This window comes from Hippopotamus amphibius, chromosome 7, assembly GCF_030028045.1.
Source record: "Hippopotamus amphibius kiboko isolate mHipAmp2 chromosome 7, mHipAmp2.hap2, whole genome shotgun sequence".
In the NCBI taxonomy this organism is placed as follows: Eukaryota; Metazoa; Chordata; class Mammalia; order Artiodactyla; family Hippopotamidae; genus Hippopotamus; species Hippopotamus amphibius.
In genome coordinates this window covers 29,983,335-30,007,429 of record NC_080192.1, presented here as the reverse complement: position 1 = coordinate 30,007,429, position 24,095 = coordinate 29,983,335, and the positions used below count along the sequence as shown (strand labels likewise).

The window sequence follows — 24,095 nt, the reverse complement described above, 5'->3', positions numbered from 1 at the left end:
CCTTCCTTTTACTTCTATGTCCTTTCTACATCTTCTCCCTTTCCTTCCTCTTCTCTATCTTCCTCTTCCTTTTTCTACCTATTCATTTTAATGACTTTTATATATTTTCTTTCCCATGCCTCTTCTATTTGCTTGTTATCCTGAGGGGTTGGTGAAACTGTAGACAAATCTCATGGCAGCAAGTTATAAAGTTGCTATGAAGTGAGGTAAGCTAAGCTTTATTCCAGACCCACCCATTTTGCATATGTACATACAGTGTTGTTTAGGAAGCAAGGGGGTATAATGGCTTACAACCTTGGGCTCAAGTGATGAGGAACACAGTTGACTCCTTAATGCCTTTCGATGTTTGATTCCTGGCTGAGAAAGCAACATTCACAGGAAATATTCAAAACACCAGATGCTGTTTATTAGTGACTCAACATTAATGCCTGTGACTAAGGTACAAGCATTCCAAAGTCCAGGTTGACTTCAGACCCATTTTGTATGAATAAGCCTCATGGACAGTTGTGACTATTTTTTAACTAGTGAGATTTGTATTTAATTATGCCTAAAAGCCCAGGAGCCTGAATTTTCTTTTAATGAACAGTTCTGCCCCATCATTAAGCAACTGAACATGGTGCCATGGCATGGCTCTTAAGTTTGCAGTAAATTTGAAAATACAAAAATTGCAGAGTGCTGCACTCCTCTCAGTGTATCTGGTCTCCTCTTTATTTCTTAAAACTAGAATTTTTATTTTTCCTTTTCTCTCCCATGGGCTCAATCAGTTCCCCTGGAGGCATTAATTTATTATTTTCCAAATTATAAACTCACATGGAGTTCTGTCTCTCTTACCTGCTCTCTTTTTTCCACTCTCTTCTTTGGACTGCTCCACTAAATATGCAAAAAATGTTCTATTCATCTTAGCACACCTTTTCTTATTACTAGGTCCTCACTTCTGTTTCTCTCTCCTTAAACATTCAGGTCTGTTTCATAGCTGTATCAAGTTAGCAGCTCTCTGAAATCGTATGTTAGAGGGATCTTCTGAGAAGAAAAAGCATATAGGCTGCATGCTAATTTTAAAAATAATAAGCATCATAATTTTACATAATTTGTACTGCAATGGCTTATATATTATCTAAGATCACTAACTGTAACTGACTTTCAGTTCTCTCTGTCTTCTCTAATTCATCACATAAGATAATGCTGGAGTGATTAGCTCACTCACTGGATTCCAATAGTGGAATTATCAAAATATTGGAAGATGTTGGATTTTGATGATTCATAAATATACATCAAGACTCTAACTATTGACAAGATGAGATCTATGTAATTAATGACCTAGTTAGGTCATAAATTCCCTCACACATTTTCAAAACTTTTGGAAACACTGAACAGACATTTCTTTGTATAGAAATGAAGAATGACTTGGAAGGATACTCAGAAATAATCTAGTCTTGGTTCTTTGCTTTATGCTATGAGCCTCAGTGGAAAAAAATTATTTATTTTTAAAGTCGTTTAGTGGCTTAGACGCAGAGGCCACAGTGGTTCTCAATTTTAGTTGCAAACTGAGTCACCTGGAAAGCTTAAAGCAATGCTCATTTCTGAGTCCTACCCCAGAGAATTTGATTTAGTTGGTCTGGGGTGGGCCCGGACAGTGGCATTTTAAAAAAAACCTTCATATGTGAATCTAATTTGAATGGGCAGCGGCTTGGTGGTTCAGAGCTCAGGTATGGAAGGCAGAAATATCCAACTTGTTATCTTACCTAAGCCTCATTCTGCTCATCTCTAAGATGGGATCCCACGATATCCTTATAGTTTATAGTGACAGTTGAATGACTTAATGCATCTAGAAGGCTAATCACAGGGGCCAGCATGTTGGCAGTGCTAAAGTTTTAAGTTATAATACCCAGTGCCTAGCTCACTTGACTCCTAGGCTAGTGCATTTTTATGTTGATACCACCATTCTTCATGATCCTTTCCTTTCTGACTTGATGGTCCTCTGCTTCTTTCTCTCCATTCCTTGGCTTCATTTCCTGTGCTTTTAGAGCTGTGGAGCCAAAAATGGGGACAGGGCTTTTCTTGTGCACAATGTAGGCCCACTTTAGTTTTTTAAAGATTCTGGTCGGAATCTTGTGCTTTCTCTAGCTCCCAACACTCTGAGATATGCCTGCATGTTTTTGCATGGCTAATTCCATTTCTGGTGGTGATACATTAGAAGTCTTCTGCATTCCCCTCTGCTCTCTCTTTTGGACACGACTAGGTGCTTATACTATATGTTCTTATTACTCTGGAATACTCTCTATCACCATCCTTTATATTGTTGCTGACTTCACTGTCTTTTTCACTACAATGTATGTTCCCCCAGGACAGAGCCAATGTAGCTTCTGCTCATCATGAGATTCTTGAAGACTAATACATTGACAATCACAAAGGAGACATTTAATATTAAAAAATGTGTAAAGAAGTTGTAAAATGCTAAGAATTGTGATTGCATATATATATATATGTAGCAATCTTAGCTGGGAAAAAGGTCTTGCTTGAGTTCTGTTTCTTACTCTGCCAGGATTTCATTAGGTTTAGATTTAACTTTCATTTCCCTTGACTGCTTTTAAGATGTGTGAAACTACTTTGAAGACATTCATTGAAAATAAGACTCCCTAAAAGATATATTTAAAAGTGGAAGACCATGATATTTAACAACTTAGTAACCCAGAAGCATTGTATGGTGTGTATTACCTGGGATAGGCTAGGTTATGTTGCAGTAACAAACAACCCTCAAACATCACTCACTGAAAACAAAGGTTTATTGCTATCCACTGAGAGTTGACTGTGGTCTCAGTTCCCACACTTGTTGTCCTTTCTTGGTGACTCAGCCTCTCCTCTGAAACACTGCCATTTATTGTGAGAGAGGCAATAGAGCATGTGACAATGTGCATGGTGTCTCAAAGTTTCTGATTGGAAATGACATTCATGACATCCATTCACTGGCCAAAGAAAACCACACGGCCACACTTGAGTTCATCAGGATGAGGCAGTAACATCCTGATAGTAACAGACAGGAATGTGGAAATAAATATGCATGAATAGCCCTAAGACCTCAGGTACCCATAAGAGTCCCATTCATCCATTCTCAATTCCGAATCTGGTATCAAATGTAATTATTAAAATACATTTATTAGCCTTTTCTCCATGCTAATCTAGAAGGCCTGGATTTATAAAGTGGCTTGCCTGTTCAACCAGCATGTGCCTTGCCAGGTCACTCTCCAGGGCAGTGATTAACCCTCTTGATGGTGCGTGCAATCTTAGAAGTGTAGACAGAGTAGGTCTGTCAACCAGAAAACCCTTGGCAAGAAATGAGCCAGCAGAATTAGTGGATGGATATCATAAGCCTGCCTTAGCAGTGATGCAGAGATGAATTCAATTGGTGGAAGAGAACAGGACATTTTATAAAGACTTAAATTGACTGGATGTAATTTCTAATTGTGAAAATCCACAAAATTTCTGACAGTCAGGAAAAAGAGAAGTCAAATTTATTCAAATACTGTCCTAGATTGGAGTTTACCGGTTCTTTTAAAAATTGACATTTCCCCGCCCCATTCATCCCTTCTCATGCCGCTGTACATCCTGCCCCCTCCCCCCCCCACCTTCTTCAGCAGTTTGCTGCCAGTAATCCTGCTTCTATTTTTAGGGTTTTAAATCCTGGCTTCAAAGGTACTCAGGCAGTAGACTGAGAAGACTGTGGGAGTGTGGAGGATTAGCCCAGGCAGCTGTATGAAAAAGCAGTCTCTTCACCCCAGATAAGAGTGAAGGAGGTTGAGATGTATAATTCATTTCACATACATTTCTCTTCTAGACCCCTCCGTGAATATGAAGGGGAGATGGTTACTTCCTTCCCCCACACTCCCACCCTCCCATCCCCAATGCCTGCATTCTACCAGCCTCTTTGATTTCTGCCCTTGGGAAGTAGAGAGAGCCACTACGGAGTGCTATAATCCTGACATGGGGTTGAATTGTGTCCACCCCAAGCAATTGCATTGCTGGAACTCTGCTTATGCTGCATCACAACCCAGCCTCACCCAGTGATGCATCAGCCATACAGCACTGCACCCACACCTAGTGGGTGGGAGAATGACTTCCACATCCTTTAGCACCTTGGGAAACATCCTCAATTTCTCGACACATCACAGAGGAATGACTCAGATGAGACACTTCTACTTTATCAGCAGCCTTCAAAGACTTAAGTATGTTCTCTGACTTTCTGCTTTTGGTGTCAAAATGCACGGCACGGTGCTGTGACTGACTGAAAGGCAAGCCCTATCTTGGATGCAGAATTTGACGTTGAACTGATTTAAGTTCACACCAATCGTCTGCTGGGATTTCTTCTCTTCCTGGGCACTGATTTGGTAAGGAGGATACATGGACTTAATTATGTCCTGTGTAAGGGGACTCTGGGTTATGTACTTATACTGTGTAATACTGAATCCTTCTGTGTTTAATTTCTTTAAAAGAGCAAGTTAACTAGTAGATTAACCTTTTTTGACCCTAAAACTTCATCAAGGGAATTAGAATGGAACACATTTGCTTGGTCTCAGGTAGTGATGGCAGAAAGATAAATTTGTTAGTAAACAAAGAGTCTAAAATGAAGATAATCATGAAAACAAGTGGTCAAACTGTTTAATATGGGCAACATGGCTTATTTGTAATTAAGCGAAACTTGAAAGCTTAAATACTCCAAAACCCTATATATTCAATCACATATTTTTCAGTTTTTTTATAAAGGTGTGTTTAGTTATCTTTATCTCTTACTAGACTGTAAGCTTATGAGATATATGAGGTATACCTAATATATATAAACATGAGGTATATAAAAATGTATATGAGGGTATACATTTTTATTAATATTTTTATCCTAATTATTATCAGTGTCATCCAATGTTTGATGAGGGAATACTCCTTCCAAAAGTACTCTTCTGGGGCAAGACATACAGTCTCGAATATACTCTTAGTCTTTGAAGTTTATGGCTTATATCCCATGTGTAAATGCATATTTCAAAGACAATTAATCAGGAATTCTATTCCTGCAGTTGTATCACTAAAGTTTAGACATTAAGACCACAAGGTTCCAAGTGGGGAAAGTGGGGGTGGGAGTGAGGGTTGGGGTGGGATGAATTGGGAGATTGGGATTGCCATATATACATTACTAATAAGAAAAAATATCGAATTGTACACTCTAAATATAAACAGTTTATTGTATGTCAATTATATTTCAATAAAAGTTCTTAAAAAAAGGAAAAAAAAAAAAAAAAGACCATAAGGTTCCCCCTCCTCCCATATAATTTTTATCTAAGGAGAAAAATCTTAAACTACATTTAAGGTAAAAGCCAAGATAAAAATATGATCATAAAAAAACCTACACAAAATTTTAGTATTATCAGACAAATGGCCTGCTTATTGAAATGACACATGGCAATAAAAATAGTGAACATTTATGGAGTGTTTCCTATGAGTCAGGTACTAGAATAGTACCTTTTAACTTATTAATCCTCAAAATATTCCCATTAAGTAGATACCATAATATCCTTACTTTACAAATGAGAAAACTGAAGCAAGAAAAGTTTGGTTACTTTGACTATGGTCTCACAGCTGGTGACTGGCAGGTCAGGAATTAAAATACAGCAGTGTGAATTCTGATGTACTAACACTGCACTACCTCCTCATTAATACATTATTCTGGAACAATCAAAGAAACACAGACAAATTTTTGATGCTCATTAAACATCAGTCACCTTTGAATTTCCTCATTAACATTTGAATTTAGATTTTTGAAGGTTAAGATTCTGAAAAATTAGGTTTGGGCCTAAGGCAAGAACACAGATAAAACAGAAGTTATCTTTTTGTCTTTCTGAGGCGAAGCTCTTACTGATAGGTGATACTGGGTAATTTTTTGTGGCTATAGAGGCCCTTGAACATAATTTCACTATGAATATAACTCCATTGACCACCAACATGGCAAGCAAAATTCCTAATGTATAAATAGAGACATTGCAAGCTGATGATCTACAGTTCAAAATGAGTGCTTGGTTTGTATCTTGACTTAACTAGTAACTTCAGTGCAAGGTTTCCCAATTATTTGAGCATAAGGGCTCACTTTTCATGACTGAAATATTTTAGGGCATATTACATATGATAATAATTGAGTTTTTAAATTACCTGTGGATTAAAAAATACAAAATCACATAATTAAAAAAATATAAAATCCCATAATGTCTGCAGTTTCTAAGAAAAGTTAACTACTAATTTATGGAGATCAAAATGATTATGTGGTCAAAAAACTGATTTTATAGGAACTCTAGAGAGAAAGCTGAAAGAAATGGGGTATTGTGGTCAGGGTGAGGTGATTTCAATGCAGGTCTTGGCTAGGCTGCTGCCAATTTCCAGAGTGGCCACTGGAGAATGTGGTTGAGGTGCAGAAAAATCACTGGAAAGAAGCAGGGATGGATTCAGGTCCTGTGGGCCTGGCCGTGAAGTAGAAAGGCAGCCTGAGAACCATGTGCCAAAGCCTTCCGTGAACAAGGGGGAATGAGTGAATGAGAGTTTTCTATATGGAAAGAACAAGGAAGGGAAAGCGGACAGTAATAGCTAAAGTTATTGTGTGCTTAGTATGTTTCAGACACATTTCTAAGCACTTTATTGATTTATTTAATCTTCAAAATAGACAATGAGCAAATGCTTTTATTTTACAAATCAGAAACAAGTATGGAGAGGGGATTTTGTAATTTGTCCATGACTACATAGCTAGGAAAATGCTGAGCAGGGCTCTGAATCCCAGCCTTCTGGGTTCTCTCCTTACCAATCGTACATGCCAACCATAATATAAACTGAATGGACAAACCTAGAAGAAAGAGAATACCGACCATGAAGGTGGGGAACTAAGTGTTGGTAGATTACAATGGGGAGCAAGAAGAAAATTACCTTAAAATATAGCAGAGTGAAAGGAAAGGCAATCTCCTTAGTCTGTTCTCTGATTTTCATACCACCTCACAGCACAGACTGGAACTTATTTATTTATTCATTTTGGCGTTGCACAGACAAAGCTGTGTTTTACTTGCTTTGCTTTAATGAGAGAAAAGCTGAAGAGTCACCTTAGATATCTTTGGATGGGTTAATAATTTTTGAGGCACTGGAAAATCTTCTCATTTTCCCAAGATAGAAGTGCAAGCAGATGTAGATTTTCCCTAGACTGTAAATATTGTGTACGACCCTGTGATCAGGAGGACAGGCAAGCAGACACGTCTATTGTTGGGGAAGTGAATAATGATTTTATGCCTTCTGTGTTTTGAGGAGATCTTGAGATGAGGAGATTATCCTTCATCATCCAGGTGGGCCATAAATGCTATCACATGTGTTCTTCTAAGAGGATCCAGAGGGAGATTTCACACACACACACACACACACACACACACACACACACACACAGAGAGAGAGAGAGAGAGAGAGGGAAGAGGAACAGGCATTATGACCCCAGAAGCAGATACTGGAGGAAAGCAGCCACAAGCCAAAGTCCTGGCAGTCACTGGAAGCTGGAAAAAGCAAGGAATAGATTCTCCCTTCAAGCCTCTGAAGGGGGCATGGTCCTGCTGACAGACCCTGTGATTTCAGTTCAGCAAAACTGATTTCAGACTTCTGGCCTCTGAACTATGAGAAAATAGATTTTGTTGTTTTAAACCACCAAGTTCATGGTAATTTGTTATAGCAGCCACAGGAAATTAACACAACATTGCCGTCAAAGGCTCAGCCTTGGAGGAGGGAAGTCATTCTCCCAAGGTATCCATGGTGGCCTGTTTAGGAACCTAGATCTGTGGGGGGCTGCCTTATCTGTCAGACTGATAGAACTACTTGTCCATAGCCTTACCTGTCCTGTTCTTAGGGCTACTTATCCACAGCTGTACTGTGTGGCAAAAAAATGTGAGCAGAAGTTAAGGCAATCAGACCCTTGCTCTGGCTGTTGGGTTTGGAAACTAGGCCATCCATCTTGACTGTAACTATGTGATCTTGGGAAAATTACCTAATCTTTCTATGCTCCTCCAGATCACACAAATGAGTGAGGAGGATACAGAACCAATTTGGCTCCAGAGTCTGTGCTCCTTCCTGCTATACTATGTTGGTTCTCTAGTGCTCTTCCTGCCAATATGACAGGTGAAAGCTCAGGTTGGTTAATCAGGAACTAAAAGATATACAACATATTTGCACTCCCAGTTTAAGGAGACATTCCTAAGTGTTCCATTTGTAACTCTAATTTTGACTCAAGTGGCGAAAAAAATTTCCTAAAATTTACATGTTAGGATTGAATGATGCTACGAACTTTTTGCTTAGTGCCCTGCCCTGCTTTTCATTTTCCATTACAAATGAATTTTCAGAGATACTCTGTTTCCTTCTTAAAGTTCTCTGTTAGTCAAAGAAGTGTGCTCAAAGACCTCCCTTCAATACCAATTAACATCAATTGTGACTCAATATTACTTTAATCTGAGACTGAGGCACTGGCTTTCAGCTTTAACTTGCCCTGTCTGCCACTCAACCGAATACTCTTTCTGGAGGTCACTTAGCCTCCTTTTAATTATTTCTTTTTCTATTAATGTTACAGAATAGAAACTTACTGATCTGTCTGGTGGGCATTTTGGTTTGTGTGAGTTGAGATTTGGGAATTCATTTGGATGAAATAAGGTGCTGGCTAAAACTCAAGGCAAATATTTTGCTGATGCTTGAACCTTAGAACCAAAAAAGTTTATACTCCCTGGTTTCCCTAGCGAGTGGGAACTGAGAAAACCATAGGAAATAGCTATTCTTGGAAACTCTGCTGCCAAGCAAATGCCATAGGGCGAGGGCCCAGGGAAGCTAGTTTCTCCTCCCATAGCTAAACGGTGAGCTTGTTCTTACTAGAATTGCTTGGTCAGGTTTTAGAATCCTCGAGGCTGATTGAGAGGGTGAGGAGGAGGTTGGACAAAAGAAGATGACCGGAATGACTCTTGGAATTTAATTTCAGAATAGCTGCCCAGTTTAGGTCTGCTCTTGAACACAGTTGGCTTCTTAGAAGCCATCTCTGCACTTGATGCTTGGTTATTCTTCTTGTGTACCCTTTTCTACCAAGAAATACAGAGACTACTTGAAGACTATATCTGTCCTGAAGTTTCTGCTTGAAACAGACTCTGGTGGTTTGGGATTAAAGACAGTTTTTCTCTCAGTTAACTTAGGATCTGGGATAAAAATTGAAGTGCTGTAATTTACCTGATTAGACTGAAAATATTAAGGAAGTGTAGTGTAATTTTCAGTAAGCACAAAGATACTTTTCCTTCAGAGCCCACGGTAAAAATGGCCATTTTCATTGTCTTTGTCCTGTCTCACAGAGATGTTATAGAGCAGGTTTATGTTCTGATTAGGAAAAAACTGCAGTTTACTAAGATGCTCTGTTTACTATTCAACGAGTCATACTAAAAGACTCACGTTCTTACATGACATGAGGAAAGGAGATCAGGGGAAAAATCATGATCGTAAAAGTGCCATTTCCAAAAACCTAGAGAGAGAGAAAAAGGTCAAGTATCTAAGTTCAAACCTCATTTGGAATGGAACTGCTATTATAGGGCAGTAGATTGCTTGAGATGGACATTGATTTTCCCAGGTGGAGGAATAAGTTGGAACAGTGGATTGTCTACTATTGAAAAACTTCTCCAATGTATTAGGTGCAGATGGGTTAGCCTTTAGTACCCAATATACAGCACCATATACACACACAAAGCAAATGCACATTACCATGTTACCTTTAGCCATTTATCTTTGAATTACCACATCCCAAATCCAATATCTGATGTTTTAGAAATGTTTTGATTACATCATAAGATAATGTTCTCACTCAATCTATATCTAAAAATTTTCCTTTAATGCACACTACTGGTTTGGAGTTTCCCTTGATTCCTTCCCAAAGTGGACAAGTTTACAAAAGCTTTGTTGTGGAGCTGCAATGGATAGGAAAACGTCTGTTTTTAGATACTAAGGGACTGAACTGGGGGTATGAAAAAGAAGAAGGGAGATCATTGATGGAGCTACATAGTTAGCCAAGGAAGGTAGAAAAATTGGGTCTGGAGAAAAAGGAAAAAGAAATAAGTTAAAAACCAAGCTGAGTGGAACCTTATAGGAAAAGGAGCCACACCTATGCATCTCAAAGTCAGTAGGAAGAAGACAAGGAATAGTTGAATGGGTTTATTTTAAATAGTAAGGGTATAATTACATAGTTATGGGAGAACGGATAAAGGTGGAAACATGAATGAGATAATACACTATGTGTATCAGTGTGCTGTACATGAACATTGTGGAATATTTAATGATACGTGAGCTTTATGAGATATAATACTAAAACCATGTGGCATTGTAACAAGTTAGAAATAAAGAAGAAAAACAATCAAAAGGGAATGACTGCTGTGATAAGTTTCTTTTTGAAGTACAGATACTATGATCAGGCTTAGGAAATGAAAGAAGACATCTCTGCTAACTGCACCAGTCTTGTAACTTCAGGATGTCACACTGTATGATGCAGAAATCTAAAATATAGAAGAGTAGCATCACTAACTACTCACTCTCCATTTCAGGAAATTCCTGAAAAACAAGGTGGTGCTAATTGCTCAAAGAGGTGAAAGGGTTTTCCACAATCCAAACAAAAGGAGGAGGAAGAAGAAGTGTGGGAGTAATTACTGAATTAAGATTACTGAAAGAGGGGACTTTCCTTAAGGATAAGACTCTTGATTGGTAAATTTTTCATAGGGGGAAAATTCTTAAGTGGTTGCCTATAGCTAACCTTCAGGATGTGAAGTGTTTTATGGGAAACATATATCTGCTGGTAGGCAGGGCCTGGGGGAATATTACTCTCAAATTCATCTCAGCCCACCCACAATTACTTGAAGCCCTGAAGCCCTTCACTGCTGTAGATCAGGAAGGAGTTACTTAGGGTCACTGACCATCTTTAATTTCTAAATCTGGGTCCTGAGGGTGAGAGAGAGAGAGAGAGAGAGAGAGAGGAATTCTGGTATTTTCAAGTCTGATAGTTTAATATACAAAGGGAGATGCATAAAAGGAGGAACCTAAAAAGAAGAGTTGAAGACTGGAAGGACATAGCCAGAGCTAGGAATACACTTGACCCTTTTCCTGCCCATATGGCATGGCTGCCATTTTAATCACTACTTGACTAAATGGTAGAAAGCAATTAGAGTAAGTGCTCAATTTAATCACTCTGCATCCACACACAGACCCATGGGGCGTTTCTTACATATTTTACCATACAAAGTGTGCACAATTCTCTGCCTTGCAGAAATACATGTTTCCTGCAAGGATATGTAGGTGGTTTTCTGACTCAGTTTCTGGATGGTTAAACTCATTTCTGTTGTTCCACATTTCTGCTGTTTGCTTTTAAAAAAGGGCAAGGCCAGCTCAGGTTTTGCATTCTATAGGAAGTTTGTTTTATCCATTTGGGAAATCAAGACTACATCTTTATGAGACTAGAAGTCATGGGGAACTCATTCCTTCTAGCTCCCATTCTTGGTGATCCCATTTCAGTGAGTAAAACCTAAGGTCAGTTGATTGTGAAAAAAAAAAAAAAAATCCAGGCTTTTATTGCTCTCATGTTCAATGGCTTCATTATGTGCCCAGCTCCAGACTGTGCCCTTCTCCCATCCCATATCAAGCTGATCTGCAAATTCACACAATTGGCCCGAAGGACACAATAATTGATGACTCAGTATAAACCCATCAACACTCCTTGAAAATATAATTCATGAATGCATTCCTTATTCAGATTTTAGTAGCATTTTATAGGGAGGAGATCAGCATATTATCTGAGAAGAGATTCATGCCACATTTTGTTTAAAAATCTGTTTCATTATTTCACAGTCATACTTCAGTAGTTCAGGCTATATAATAGCTTCTTCTTGGCCCTTGAAATGACTTCTCTTTTGCTTTATAGAGAATGAAAATGAATTATTCACAGATCCCTAGGAGCATTAAGAAAAGACCTGGCCTAATTCTTGAGTAAAGCTAGTGTTACCTTCTTAGTCACACCTGCAGGAAGGGCGTATGTTCATTTTTTTCCCAGAAACACTTTTCTCAACCTTCTCTTCCCAACGATTCATCCAGTCAAACCTTCTCATTCTTGGGTTTCAAACAACATGTAACTTTACCTGGGAGGATTTCCCTCTCTGCTTCTCATATCCAACACTGAGTCACTCGGTCCTATTTCATTCTAGAGAATTCTGTGCTTTTCCTCCCCCATCACCTTAACCATACTGTATTGTAATTATGTGATTGCTTTATTTATAAGTTACAGGGAACAGTTCCCACTTAATCTTTATCCTTTGTAATGCTTAGAAATAATAGGTGGTCTAAAGAAATCTTGAATAAATAATAGGTATCATTAAAAATTACTATATGCCAGTTACTGTTCTAAATGTTTTACATATATTAATTCATTCAAACTTTAAATAACTCCATGAGGTATGTATCATTAATATTCCCATTTTACAGATGGGTAAAACTAAGGCACAGTGAGGTTTCATAATGAGTCTAAAGTTTCCTAGTTAGTAAATAGAGCAGGGCCAGGTTGCAAAAGAAAAAGGAGACAAAAAGCAGCAGGTGTGCATTACATATTCAACAGAATACAAAGTGGGTTATTCAAATTATCTAATAAATCAAGATTCAGAGATCCTGAATGGTATGCTTGTATGAAATGCTCATAATACATTCTACTTCACAAAATAAATATGTGGATTGGTATTTGGAATTTTATACATTATCACATTTATATATTAAGTTCTTCAAATTTACTTCTCTTTTTTTTTCCCCATGCAAATAAAGCCAATCAACCAAACCATTTTCTCCCCAGTTCAGGCTCAAATCAGCAGTCATAAACCCTTAAGTGTTAAGTTATGTTATTTTTGAGAACTGATGTGACATGTCCTAGATTTCAAAAGTAGATGCTGCAGAGAACCGAATGAATTTTTGAATAAAAAACCATATATAGGACATAAACATTAAGGAAGAAGGAGGAGGGGCACAGACATCTGATTAGAATCAGATCTGGACTACTGCCACCTAGTGATTTGAGGCAACCATCTGCCCCACACACTCACAGAAATACTCATTAGAATAAATGTTTTCTGTGGTTTTACTCCCCCTAAATATCCTAGTAACAAATTGTTCCTGCAATATTTTAAGGCCACCCACCCATGTTTAAAAAATAATATTAAAATATAAGACAGACGGGTAGGATTGAGAAAGAGAAAAATGGAGGAAACAACAGAGGAGACATCAATAGAAGGCAGACACATCAGAACAGTCTGTAAATGAAATGGAGAGAAGTAAAGAGCAGATCAAAAGCAGTGGAAATTAAAAATGATGGGTAATAAGAGAAAATGGAAAAATTGATACAATAAGATAGCATGAAACAGAAAAAATTTTAAGCAAGAAATAAAAGACAATAAAACTGAACTATTTATGAAAGAGTGAAATTGTGAAACATAAAAGGACAGAGGGAAAACACTACTAGAGATAAAGAATGACAGATTAAAGAACATAGATGAACTAAGAGATTAGTCTTGGAGTAGGTGATTGAGTTTTTTAATAACAAAATCAGAATGCCATATTACTTTACAGGATAATCAAGGGGGTGTGAGGTTGGAATTGTTTTTCTATTTAATATAATTGGGAGTATCCAGTATCCTGGACGTACAACTCATTTCTCTTCCCATTCTTTTCCTTCTGTGCAATACCTATGGTCTTTTTTGATATTTATTTTTCTTGCTTCATTAAAATAGTTTTAATTACCTCTGCTCCCTGGAGATTCTTTTGAAGTTGCACCTGGAATTATGTGGATGAGTGTGTCCCAAATTGAATATTTGTTTAGAGAATTTCATTATTACAGCATGCTTTGTAGCCATATTGGGAAGCCACAGCTTCCAGTTGTGAATTCAGGTGATTATTGATATTCAGGTATCCTCATAATTCAAACCAGAGTCCCCAAGGTATAAAACATTAACAAGAACAGCAGAAGCAATTATAATACCTAACACGTACCTAATTTCATGTTTGTTCTTCCACTTGAAGTATAGTTTACTTACAATATTATATTAGTTTCAACACAGTGATTCAATATTTTGATAGATTATACTCCATACAAAGTTATTATAAAATATTGGCAATATTCTTTGTGCCATATATTACATCCTTGTAACTTATTTATGTCTAGTAGTTTGGACCTCTTAATCCTCTTCACCGGTCTTGTCCCTCCCCTCTCCCCTCTCCCCTATGGTAACCACCAGTTTCTTCTCTATATCTGTAAGTCACTTTCTGTTTTGTTATATTCATTCATTAAAACAAATAAAACAATTTTATAGATTCCATATGTAAGTGAAAACACACAGTATTTGTCTTTCTTGTCTGACTTATTTCATTAAGCATAATACCCTCTAGATCCATTCATGTTTTCACAAATGGCAAAATTTCATTTTTTATGGCTGAGTAATATTCAAGTGTGTGTGTCTGTGTGTGTATGTGTGTGTATAAAATATCTTTATCCATTTCATGTTTTAAAAAGCACTTTAACATACATGACCTTTTATCTCTGAACAATCGTTTTTGGAGGATAGGGCTGATATTATCAGCCCATTTGATAGATATGACATTTCAGCTATGAAATGTGTATGACCTTCCTCAAGGCACTCAGCTAGTGACTACCTTGTCATCTGACACTAATTCTGGCAAACCTCTTTTCACCTGTAATCCTTCTATTCTCGTTGAGAGAAAGAAGGGCTACTTTTCTTTGTTCTAAAGTTTAACAGTGGAGCAGTGAAAAGTTTGAAGATGGTATGAACAAAGCTTGGAAGTTGTTACTACCTCCCTTCTTAGAGGGAATTCCTTCGGAGAAGGATTGTTTGCTTCTCCCTGAGTGACCGCATGTATTTAAAAGTTTTCTGGCCAAGTTGTAAAGGAATTTATTGAGAAGTCCTTACTTTAAAGGCTTTACAACTTCTATGGCTTTTTCTTCCATTTCCAGATTCTGTTATGCATTGCCATGCCAAGAGCAATATTTCCTTTGGTGATATACATTAATACACCTATAAATTTTTTAAAAAATCAATAATTTCAATCCTTTAGAAAGTTTTATCTGTGAAAAGTACTGCACAGTGTCTTGATAGGTATAAAAATATAAACAGCATACTGCCTCTGCTCTCAAGAAGCTTTCCATTTATAAGTATTATCAATTATTGGAATTGTATTTTGAAAAGACACTCATTCATTTATCTATTCAATAAATAATTATCTGGTGTGAACTATGTATTGGGCCCTATGTCTAGACACTAAGGATACAAGGCAGATACCATCTTGCTCTCATGGGGCTTATAGTTTGGGGGAGTATGTCACTCATATTACTTTTGCTTTGATACTATGGCAGCTGCCCATAATTGGTTACGGATAATTCCAACTATTTCTCAGGCTTAACTTTCTTCTATTTAAGATAAAATCCTATAGCAGTCCCTTTGATTGGTGTACCTCTCTGTAACTTCTGTATTTGAAATCTGGAACATTTAGTTTTGGTTTTCAAAAATCAAGTATAGCTTGGCTTCTAACAATTTGTTTTCAACCTGAACTCGAAAAAAACAACTGACCTAGTTCATCAGATTTACCAAAAATGGAAGGAAATGATATAAACTGCAGGCAAATGTCTAGAAAGTTTAACTTGATTCTTATGGACTCAGTGGCTTTTAGAGCTGCAAGATTTAGTTCAGTATTCAAACTCTGTAGGTCAGAAAATTGTTGTGTAGACGGAAGGTAAGGGGAGAGACAAAAAGACAAATTAGGAGGACTTTTCAGCATTCCAGGCAAGAGTAATTAATGGTTCACCTTGGCTGGCAGCTGTGAAATTGAGAAAGGAGATAAAAACAAGAGAGATTATGGAGGTAAAATCTGCAGTAATTGGAATTGATTGTGAGAAACAAAAGAAAGGACGTGAGACTACTCTGAATTTTTTGAGCCTGATACCATTATCAGAAATATAGACCACACAATGAGCGTTATTTGAAATTATAAGTGGATAGAAACTACATTGCTGTGGGACCCAACAACTTAAAAAGAATATAAATAAGTCATCAGGATGTCCTGATCGAATCTAAGTAGGGATTAGGATTACAGGGTCAGGTACCCCTGCCCACCTGAGATCCATGGGCATGTGGTGATAAGTACGTGAGCTTTTTGGTGTTTTGGCTGAAGAGGAAGGAGATGACGGTGAAAGTGCATCTGGAAAAGCGAAATGGAGAACACAGTAGGGTTTTATTCTCAGTCTTGCTGCTGGGCTAAGTTGATTATTGAAAGAGAGAAGCCAAGCTAAGACCATAAATAAAGGAAAAGAGGAAGAAAATATAGAGAAAAAGAGGAAAAACATTCATTGCAGCAGAAATACTGATTCAGCCCATGTGAGACTGACCCTGGAGACTCTCAGAAGTATTTGGGTGGGTAGAGGGAGCTCTCTTGGGAGTTGGAGGTCTTTCATTAGTGAATGGGGACAGAAACTAGGAAATGTAAATTATTATTATTATTAATATGATTTTTTTTGTATAATAGATTAATGAGGCCTAGAGAGATCTGAGTTCTAGAAAAAAGAGCCACTAAAAGTTAAACTATTAAATCAACACACAATGTATCAGACAGAGATACAAAAAATGGATTCCCTGACCAAGTGGACCGTGATTTAACTTTACTTATCTAAAGAAATAGGTTAATTTAAAAAGAGATTGATCATTCACAGAAGCCTGGGTATGAGGAGGGGGGCAATAACTTCCAATTATTGAATGCTTACTCAATGTGAGAAATAGCACTAAATATTTTATATACTTATTAATCCTTATAATAGTCCCCAAATGTAGGTAATAATGTTTTCTTTTTTTTTCAGACTCAAACCTTTTAATCTTAAGGACTGTGCAAGGGAAAAGAAGTATAAGTCAACATATTTCAAGTACTATGGCCTCATCTTCAAAATTATCCTTATTATGAAGACTGATATGTCAGTATATCCTGGGTAAACTAAATATTGAATCATCTGACTATGCCCCCTTGTTCTGATTGTGTGGTCATCAAATAATTTTCTGAGTGTAATTTGGCTTCTTATGTAGGTCTCCTAGCCCTGGACTAGCTGACACAACTCTTCCATATATTATGGTCTTTGTTTCTGTCTTTGAAATTATTTGGTGTGTGGATATAGTGAATGTGGGAGTTGATTCCACCCGGGAGCAAAACCCCATTCTTAGTCTGTTTAAAAAATCAGGGAATACACTGAGGACCAAGGTAATGTCACCCCAGGAGGACTTCGGGAAGTAAACCAAATGATATTTTTATTCATTCACTGGCTTGTCCATTTGTTATTCTGAATGACTGCTGTGTGGCAGATCCTGTGTGAATTACTGGAAATATAGTACAATGATAAGACAGATATTTTTCTTGTTCTTAAGACCTAGTATGCTAGTAGGAAGCACAAACATTGAACAAATCATTGTACAATTAAAACAAGTCAAACTTTTACAATTGTTGTAAGCCTGATGAAGAACTTCAGGGTATAATGAAGGTGTATACTGAGCAACCTTACCTGATGAGGGGAGTCAGAATTTCCCTGCAGAAACTTCTCTGAATTGCATTTTGAATTGTTTTCTTAGATCTGACTAGATTTCTGGAGTTTTTAATTGGTGGGATAGTCAGTTAGAAATGATCAGCAAACGCTCTAGAGTATGTTCCTGGAAGTTAGAAGAGAGAGCGAGCTAGAAAATAGTGTTGATGATTAAAATGGTGGCAGTGGATGAAAGCAGATAACAAAGAGGAAAAGACAGAGCCCTTAGGACACTTAAAGGGTAGGAAGAAATTGAGGACTTGAGTAAAGTAGAAAAGTTAGAAAAGTAATCAGAAGGGAAAGAGTGTAAGCATAGTTCAGTACCATAATATTCAAGGGTAGGATAAGGTTTAAAATAGGTAGGAAAAATTGTCAGGATCAAAAGCTATGAACAAGTGAAACAGATTGAGGGCAAGAACTAAAGGTTATGGCAGAGACTATTAATGAGCTATAAAATATCATTTTGCCCTTCTTTTTTTATAGATGAATGGATTCCTGGTTCTTAACTGGACACAATGTTGACCAGTTAAAGGATTACATATCCTCACCCTTTTCGTATCTCAGTGTGATCGTGTGACTAGATCTGACCCATAAGATAATGAATTATCATATGGAATCTCTGATAAATATCCTTAAAATATAGGTAGCATGTCTTTCTTATCTCTTCATTTACCTATTTGCTTGGAATGTTGTTGTGATGCTTAGAGATACAATAATTGTGTTGAGCCCTAGAAGCTGGGGGCCACATCCTAAGTGGCCACATCTTAGGTGTTATAGGGAGCTTGAAGAGATGCTACCTCTTTTCCCTATTTTCTCCATCCTAAGTGAAGAAGTTTGCTTTGGATAAAAGAGAGGGCACTGATAGAATCTTTGAGATGTGGCTAATGGTGAAATATTGTGGACGATAATGAGAGTTCTTCTTCCATTTTTCTGACCGACTAATGATGACACTTTCTATTTTCCTTGATTTCAGGAAAGATAATGGAGGTTATAAAAAAAAAAGCTTTAGTCTTGCTCTGTAGCTTACTATTAAGTTTTTGAAAGTAACTTTTCTCCTTTCTATCTCTTTATTTCTCCACGGTGTCCAGCAGAGGTCACATCAGATGGTATAAACTCATGTCTTTTCCACATGACCATAACTCCTGGGGCTGAACGGACCATGGAGTGGGGGAACACCTGACCCAAGTTGGTGCAATATTCCTGGCTCTTTCAGGACCCTGGAATTGGGATTCAGAGATGCCTGTTACTTGAATGAGTGTATTTGGGCGGTATAGGGCAACAACTGTCCTGTATACAGGCAGACAAAGACAGCAGATCTGGAGAGAAAGGATGATAAAGCAGCCATGCAGAGGAAAGACCACGTGTTCCTTGAGGTAGAGAGGGGGATAGAGATAGAGAGAGATTGAGAAAGAGGTAGGGAGGGTGGGAGGGGGGAGAGAAGGACAGAGAAAGAAAATGGGAAACTGGCAAAGTAACTGTTTTGCTTTCTGACAGCTTTGTCATCTGGCTCCTCCAGGCCCTGAGAACTTCCAGCACTTCCAGACAGTCTTACTCAAAATATTCTGAAAAGTATCTGTAACTTGCACAACAAAAAAAGATCTTTATCCAGGATAATTATCCCCTGCCATTCCACAGAGATCTTTCAAGGGAAAACAATAAGCCCACTTAACCCAGCCTCAGAATGGTCTGATTTTAGTTTCGTGACCATTGGTAATGCTCCAGAGGAGTGCTGTGAAGATTCTAGGGGAGACACGGAGATGCAGAACTCTGCACACAGTTGGAAACAGAAGGCTGGCACTTGAGGAGGTGCCTGGTGCTGGAGTTAACGGTGGTGATGGAAGTGGTGAGAGTGGACACGATGATCAGTTCCTAATTTTGCCAAGTGCAAACACTCAATCAAAGTACTGTGAAAAGAAAAAATAGGTGCATTCCTAACTTTCACATAATTATAATCCAGGCAGAGAGAAGTAAAACACACACATGCAACACCTAGGTTAAAATACAGGGCAGTAACAGAAGAGCTAAGTGAGTATTATAGATTATAAGCATTATAAGATTCAAAGGAGATAGCTATTAGTGCTGGGCTATTGTTTTCAGGTATTAAGGAGGTCAGGTTTGATTTAGGCTGGGGAGGACAAGTTGGCGTTCCTAATGGAAAGTACAGCCAACTTGAGGTCAGCTTTTCCACTGAGTAGTTATGTGATCATGAGCAGTCACTTTACGTTTCCACCTGCACTGCAGTTTCCTCCTCTATAAGATGAGGGGCTTTGTATTGGATTCATTAATTCATTTAAAACATCCATTTTAAGTGTCTGCTACAATGCACAGAGCTACCTAGTCTTTATTCTCAAAGAATTTACAGCTTAGGATGGGAGATTTAAGTGCAAATAAATAACAGTCTTCTAAAAAGATAATCACTATGAAGTAGCTATGAACAAAGAACTGTGGGAGACACCTAAGCTGCCTACAGGTAAGGAAACACTCCACTAAGACCATGTTTGGATGAACAAAAGTTGCTAGATGAATCAGGTGATGATGGACCCTTTCAGAGGAGGAAGAATTACCTTGTGGGAAAACATTCAGAAGTCTTTCTGAAACCTTGAAAATGTTACTAAAAGTAATTAAAGTATGTGGGCCGAGCAACTGGATGCAAGATGTCCTGCTTGAGTAGCGGAGGAACTAAGGGTGCTGGGAGTGGAGACATGGGGGCATCGGCTACCGTGGAAATAACCCTCTCTGGGGGCGCAGCCCCTTTCTCACTTGCACACCTCATATCACCCTGTTTGGCCCCGCAGGATAGCTGGTTAGCCACAGACGGGTAAGATTCCTCAGGGGAAGAACAACCTAAGACAGGCACAGTCGCAGAGGGGCCAACAGGGGTGGGGCACAGACCCTTAATCCTTTTGAGAGAGGTCTCCTGCCCCCAGGGCTGCTTTGCTCTCCAGGCCCAGCTCAAATCCACACCCAGCTCAAATCGGACCCAGGAGGCAAACAAAGATCATTGCCCCCAGTCATGTGAGGCCTTTGTTTGTTTACTTCAAAGATAACCTTGTTTGTGGGACTAAACTGGGAGTGTTAGACCCTTAGGCTATGCCAAGAACTCAATAAAAGCAAGGTGGGATCAATCAGCAAGGCTCTTGATCCTAGAGGTCTTGAGTCCCCCGGTCCCATCTTTCTCTTAAATCTGTGTCTGTGTTTTCTTTAAGCTTGCGGCACCCGTCACTCGCCTCGAGTCGCCGAGCTGGTCTCGGCATTACCTTGATCTTTGCTAACGTCTCTGGTGGCATTAATATTTTATAGTTCTTTGTCTCTGCCTTGTTTGGAGGAGTAGGAAGGGAATGAACACATGTAGGGTGGGAGTATGGGTATGAATTAACCAAGAGAAGATGGAAGGAAGTAACTTCCTGGATTTCTTCAAACTCCTAATACGTATTCAGAGTGAATTTCATGAAGGAGAACACATGAGAAAGCAGGTCATTAAAAAGTTTGCCTCCTCTAAATTTTAGTCTTAGAGATGATGTAAAAATGGTATATTCATGTCCCTTGTAGACATTTAGGAAATCAGTCCAGAGGCAGCAGGTATAGTGTTTAAGAACTTGAGCTTCGAAGACAGATTACTCAAGTTCACATCTCAACATTTCCACTTAATAGTTGTAAGATCCTAAAAAAGTTCTACTCTTTGAGGCCTTAGTTTTTTTGTCTGCAAAATGGAAATAATAAAATAGCTACTTCCTACTGTGATAATTAAATGGGTTAAGCATATAAAGTGCTTGCAACCAGCCCAGTACATAAAAGCATCAAAATATTAGCTATTATTACCTTTTATTCCATAGGGTCCACTGAGGATGAGGCGAGGCGTTGGTGATGTGCCTCCTTGGTGAGTAACCCCATGATGTTTCCCTGTCTATGGTTTTCAATGAGGATAGCTTAGAATCTACTTATTTAGTCATGTCATGATACAAAGTGTGTTAAATGAGGCCCTGCTCTAGGCACTGTGGATGATATAAAAGGAAAAATAAGCCATGCAGTTCAATATTTCTAAAACCGGGCAGTACATGTTAAATATCAAATGAATGCTTAGGAGTTCAGAGGAGGCAGATGTTACTTCTGCCTGGACCATCCAGGGACTATTTCCCGGGTGGCGTCGGAAGTGTATGACAGACATCACTACAGGGAGGAGAGTTAGGATTTGCCTCAGCTGGTTTGTGCCCTCCCTTCGCATTCACAAGCCTTTCTTCCTTCCCCTCTGTGCTGTTAGAGCAAAATCTGAGCCAACCGACCAAGGATGCTGGAGGAGAGTCAAGGCTGGGAAAGTACCGTGGACTGTGTTCGCAATCAACAGAAGGCATTTTTAAACAAAAGTGCTTTTCCAAGCTTCCATGAGAAGAAACAAAAGGCTTTTCTCAAATGAATCCTGGTTAGAAACTCTTCTTGTTCCGTGACGTTTATGTCACTGGGACAACAAGTCAGCACTCAGAAATGGTTATTTTCCTGTTGACAGCCCTGCATAAATACTTCTGCTTAGAATGACATAAGAGCATTAGCGTCCAGTCCCATGCACTGCTCCCCCTCCAACGGCAGTGACTTGCAAAAACAATAAAGATATCTCCGCTTGGTTTCGCTCTCTCTTGATAATACTGCAGGCACAACCTGTGTGGGGAAACAATCTCCTGGATCATACTGAAGGTTCGCACAGATGGAACATTAGTGGGAGGAGTTGCCAGCTACTTCCCTGCCAACTTGTTAGTGCTGGAGACATTATCCTCTTGTTTTGCCAGTTTAATAGAGGATCAGTCGTAAAGATTCTCCGTAGGCTCAGCAGCATAATTATTATCTATGGTCTCTGCATTAACTGTGAGAAAACATCACGGTCTGAATCTGCCTAATTTCAAATGCCAAATTGTGCCCACATTCAGCCCACAACTGAACCTGGAAACTCAATATACCCTTAGCATTGCTACTGCTGTCATCATGGCGGTGTTAAGTATACATTTGCCTAAGCCAGGATGTTTAACCCTCGCGGTTCTGCTTCTGTGTGTAAGGGTTACTTCTTCCATTTCCCGGACCCTTTCCAACACCACCGTCCTTGAAATGAAAAATTATTAAAAAGGTAAAAATCTATGTCACACTTAGTTCTGATACTTGGTCCAGAAGTGCCAAGCCCCTGCAAATTTGGAAAACAAACTCCTTAACAGATGGGCCACACAGAGTTTACAACATGTGCAGTGTGGGAGGCAGTACGGCTCTGGGCGAGAAACAGAAGATTGGAGATTTGGGAGCTCAGAGTTTTTGAATTTGCTCTTGTTTTTTGCTCGTAGGCAGATCACATAAGCTTATATTTTTCATTTCTCTCACATGACCTGATATCTTAACCTTTTAAGTGAGTAATAAAAAAGTCAAGAAATCCTTTCCCTAATATGACACAGCATCAATATGTTTATTGCTACTATTAGGATTACATACAACTAGTATCAAATTGTTAATAAAATGTGGCTGCAGGATCTAGAAAAATCCGCCATGTAATTTTATATCTGAGATATAATTTTCTGTCACTGAGGACAGGCATATAACTGGTGAGCTGTTGTCACTGAAGAATAGGATATTTCCAGCCTTGGACAAATCATTGGCAAATGACTGGATTATGACTTCAAAAGCTGAATTTCCAACATGCCTCTTCAGTGGCCTCTTGGAAACTTAAGAGATGGTAAAAGATTTTCATAACCAAGTTACTCTGATATGAATTTGACAACAGTCTAATAACGAAGCTTCCCAAACATGATGATCATTAGTTTTGTTCAGGGAACTATTAAAAATATAAATGTCTTAGATCACCATATGCCAGCTTATTGGGAGTTTCTGGAAGTAAAGCTAAGAAATCTATATTTTGAAAAATTTTCCTAAATAATTCCTAAATACGACAGTGACCAGTTGTACTTCAAATCGGTCACAATTCATAAAAGTCTATGAATCAACAAAAAAGTTTTGACTACACTGAGGTTGATTGACATTCCAAAAAGAGAGAAATACAGGTGTTGTTAAGGACAGAAGATTGCCTTAGGAGACGACGGAAGAGAGACACAGGAATGTCAAGAAGAGGAAGGCATGGCTCAGCCACAGAGGAGGTAGAAAGGAAGTCATTGAGAGTAACAGTCCTGAAGGTGAAGACAGAGAGGGAAATGTAGCAGTGTAAGTAGAGAAAGATGTCATCAGAGAGTTTATACGTATGTGCCACTTCTCTTATAGAACTTCTTACATTTTGCTTCCATTTTTGCGATGTCTCCTCTTTCTAATCCATTTTCCACTCTGAATTTAGAGTGCTCTTTTAAGAATTCAAATTTGAATCACAATCCTGTCCTGTTTAAAGCATTCCAGCAGCACTCCATTTCTTTCAGGATCAAACACCAAGCGGTGTCCTGTCTATAAGCTG

General features: G+C 38.5%; 1 long non-coding RNA gene across 3 annotated transcripts; it reads left to right on the top strand.

Moving 5' to 3' along the window:
- The first annotated feature begins 4,119 nt into the window (after positions 1–4,119).
- On the top strand, positions 4,120–23,521 carry LOC130857812 (uncharacterized). Of its 3 annotated transcripts, none has more exons than XR_009054870.1 (4): positions 4,120–4,382; positions 16,961–17,086; positions 21,502–21,545; positions 21,927–23,521. It is a non-coding gene; the product is annotated as an uncharacterized LOC130857812 (long non-coding RNA). The 3 variants fall into 3 exon arrangements; XR_009054871.1 differs by having other exon boundaries at positions 4,121–4,382; positions 16,961–17,071; XR_009054869.1 differs by lacking the exon at positions 16,961–17,086 and having other exon boundaries at positions 4,122–4,382.
- The last annotated feature ends 574 nt before the right edge of the window (positions 23,522–24,095 follow it).